This window comes from Schistocerca cancellata, chromosome 1, assembly GCF_023864275.1.
Source record: "Schistocerca cancellata isolate TAMUIC-IGC-003103 chromosome 1, iqSchCanc2.1, whole genome shotgun sequence".
NCBI classification, from domain to species: Eukaryota; Metazoa; Arthropoda; class Insecta; order Orthoptera; family Acrididae; genus Schistocerca; species Schistocerca cancellata.
In genome coordinates, this window is record NC_064626.1 from 569,417,711 (window position 1) to 569,421,861 (window position 4,151).

Here is a 4,151-nt window from a genome sequence, read left to right on the forward strand (position 1 = left end):
ACGCGAATTGACCACCAGATGTGATGAAAGGTGGTCCCGCCAGAATAAAAGGAGTTGGGGAGTGTAACATTGTTAGTATAGAGGCAGCAACAGTAGAATGGATCGGTCAGTAGAGCTCAGCGACTTCGAAAGCGAGCTACTTATTGGATGTCACCTGGGTGCAAATCCATCAGTGAATTTCAACCCTTCTAAAACTGCCCAAGTCAACTGTTGGTCATGCGATTGTGAAGGGTAAATGCAAAGGAACTACCACAGATAAACCGAGACCGGGCAGACCTCATGTACAGACTGACAGCGACTGTGAAGCACTGCGAAGGGTGGGTGTAAAAAAAAAAAAAAGTCACATGAAATCATCGGAAGGAATCACTTGAGTTCCTAAGAGTTACCAGCAGTCCAGCTAGTGCAATACTGTGCGTAGGGAGTTAAAAGGAATGGGGCACATTGCCAAGCAGCTCCACGTATGCCACACATTTCTATACTCAGTGCCAGGGACATCTAAGGAGATGTAACAAATGATGCCACTGGACAGTGGGCAACTGTAATTGAATGATACAGAGTGACGAATAACACTATACCCTGTGGCAATTTGATGGAGGGTTTTGGGTTTTGGGAATACCTGAAGACTTTTACCTGCTATCACGCATACACTCGTGTACGAGTAGTACAGAAGAGTTGGTGGTACGATATGGCGCTGTTTTCCATGGTTAAGGAGTGGTCCTCTTACTGCATTTGAGAAAATGCTTAATGTGGACAGATACAGATACATTTTACAGCATTGTGTACTGCTTATATTACGGGAAAGTTCAGAGATGATTATTTGTATCAGCAGGGCAATGCACCCTGTCTTACCTGTGAGCCAGTGGTTTGTGGACAATAATATCCTTGAAATGGACTGGCCTGTCCAGAGTCCCAATCTGAACCCAATGGAACATTGACTTCGCTCCAGACCCCAGCATCCAACACCAGTACTTTCTCTGGTTTCGTCTCCAGAGGAAGAATGGGCTGCCACTTCTCCATTGACTTTCAGATACCACATTGAAAGTGTCCTTAGTAGGGTTCAGGCTGTCATAAAGCTGAAGGATGAGGAAAAATGGAAATGAGCATTTGGCGTCATTGGCCGGGAGACCACTTGCGGGGCAGGTCTGGCTGCCTTGGTGCACGTCTTACTACATTATACGCCACACTAGGCGATCTGCGCGCTGGATGGGGACGAAATGATGATGAAGACAGCACAACACCCACTCCCAGAGCGGAGAAAATCCCCAACCCAGCCAGGGATCGAACCCGGGCCCGTAGGACGGCCACCCGTCATGCTGAGCACTCAACTATTGGGGCGGACGAAAGATGAGGACAATCCGTATTAGTGATCACTAATAGATGTCTGGACATTTCAGGTCTGATAGTGTACCGGGTGATCAAAAAGACAGTATAAATTTGAAAACTGAATAAATCACGGAATAATGTAGATAGAGAGCTACAAATTGACACACATGCTTGGAATGACATGGGGTTTTATTAGAACCAATAAAAAAACGTTCAAAAAATGTCCGACAGATGTCGCTTCATCTGATCAGAATAGCAATAATTAGCATAACAAAGTAAGGCAAAGCAAAGATGATGTTCTTTACAGGAAATGCTCAATATGTCCACCATCATTCCTCAACAATAGCTGTAGTCGAGGAATAATGTTGTGGACAGCACTGTAAAGTATGTCCGGAGTTATGGTGAGGCATTGGCGTCGGATGTTGTCTTTCAGCATCCCTAGAGATGTCGGTCGATCACGATACACTTGCGACTTCAGGTAACCCCAAAGCCAATAATCGCACGGACTGAGGTCTGGAGATCTGGGAGGCCAAGCATGACGAAAGTGGCGGCTGAGCACATGATCATCACCAAACGACGCGCGCGAGAGACCTTTCACGCGTCTAGCAATACTTTGTTACTTTTTTTTGGTTCTAATAAAACCCCATGTCATTCCAAGCATGTGTGTCAATTTTTACCTCTCTATCTACATTATTCCGTGGTTTATTAAGTTTTCAAATTTATACTGACTTTTTGATCACCCAGTACATACAGCCTGTCTTAGTTTCTTCTCAAATCATTACGCAGCCCTTCCCCAGTGTGAGAAACAATGGTCTAACACGTCAATAAATGATTCTAGAATCAATTACACCTAACATTTCAGCCATTGTTAACACATCACCAGTTAATACTGCCTGTTGTCATTTGATTTCAGTCGACTGAAATAATCCCATCAAACACCTTGCAGAGTGTCTTCTGAGACTGCATGTATAATGCAAAGGTGTGCTGATAAGTAACGCCTCCGAATCTGATGTTTGAAAACTTTAAGGGGACAAGTTTATTGGTAGCATAACTTCCCAATGTTTGACTTTGTTGGCGGAGCGACAACCTCAGCTCTGCTTGCACTGCCTCGTCACTACCCAAGTGAAGTCCTCAAAGGAACTTCTTAAGTTTTGGAAAGAGATGAAACTCAGATGGAGCTAAGCTGGGACTGTAGGGTGATCTATGACCGTGTACCTAAGGCATAAGATTGTTGTAGATGTTGCAGTGCTCTTGTGTGGTCTAGCAATGTCATGCTGGAGAAGATGGTGCTCCAGGCATGTATAAAGTATCTGAATTCGTGCTTTCAGTTTTTCTCACACGCTGACATAGTTTACGTTATATGCCGTCATATTACACACTACAGTTTGAGTCTTCTGGAAGCAGAGGGTTGCAACTTGTGTCAGCAAATGAAGAAAGTCCACCGATTGATATGCATGGCATGTTAATTAATACCTCAACTGACATCGAGAACAGAATAAAAAAAATTCCGAGGCATTACTTTTCAGCAGGCCCAAGTATGTGTACACCAGACACTTCTCACATTAGAAAAGCTTGTAGGATCCCAGTGGATCTCTCAGCTGTAAAAAAAACCAGCTGTCATTACCAAACATTGACCCCCACCACAAATAAAATTCCCATTTGAACATGCTTCAGTTTTGGACAGCTGACTGTCGTCATTAGTCCTATGTAGCAAATTGCACTTCATGTTTCTTGGTGCAGACCCACTGCATTTCCAGTCTGTACATTACTGTTGTTGTTGTTGTGGTCTTCAGTCCTGAGACTGGTTTGATGCAGCTCTCCATGCTACTCTATCCTGTGCAAGCTGCTTCATCTCCCAATACCTACTGCAACCTACATCCTTCTGAATCTGCTTAGTGTATTCATCTCTTGGTCTCCCCCTACGATTTTTACCCTCCACGCTGCCCTCCAATACTAAATTGGTGATCCCTTGATGCCTCAGAACATGTCCTACCAACCGATCCCTTCTTCTGGTCAAGTTGTGCCACAAACTTCTCTTCTCCCCAATCCTGTTCAATACTTCCTCATTAGTTATGTGATCTACCCATCTAATCTTCAGCATTCTTCTGTAGCACCACATTTCGAAAGCTTCTATTCTCTTCTTGTCCAAACTATTTACCGTCTATGTTTCACTTCCATACATGGCTACACTCCATACAAATACTTTCAGAAATGACTTCCTGACACTTAAATCTATACTCGATGTTAACAAATTTCTCTTCTTCAGAAACGCTTTCCTTGCCATTGCCAGTCTACATTTTATATCCTCTCTACTTCGACCATCATCAGTTATTTTGCTCCCCAAATAGCAAAACTCCTTTACTACTTTAAGTGTCGCATTTCCTAATCTAATACCCTCAAAATCACCCGACTTAATTCGACTACATTCCATTATCCTCGTTTTGCTTTTGTTGATGTTCATCTTATATCCTCCCTTCAAGACACCATCCATTCCGTTCAACTGCTCTTCCAAGTCCTTTGCTGTCTCTGACAGAATTACAATGTCATCGGAGAACCTCAAAGTTTTTATTTCTTCTCCATGGATTTTAATACCTACTCCAAATTTTTCTTTTGTTTCCTTTACTGCTTGCTCAATATACAGATTGAATAACATCGGGGAGAGGCTACAACCCTGTCTTACTCCCTTCCCAACCACTGCTTCCCTTTCATGTCCCTCGACTCTTATAACTGCCATCTGGTTTCTGTACAAATTGTAAATAGCCTTTCGCTCCCTGTATTTTACCCCTGCCACCTTTAGAATTTGAAAGAGAATATTCCAGTCAACATTG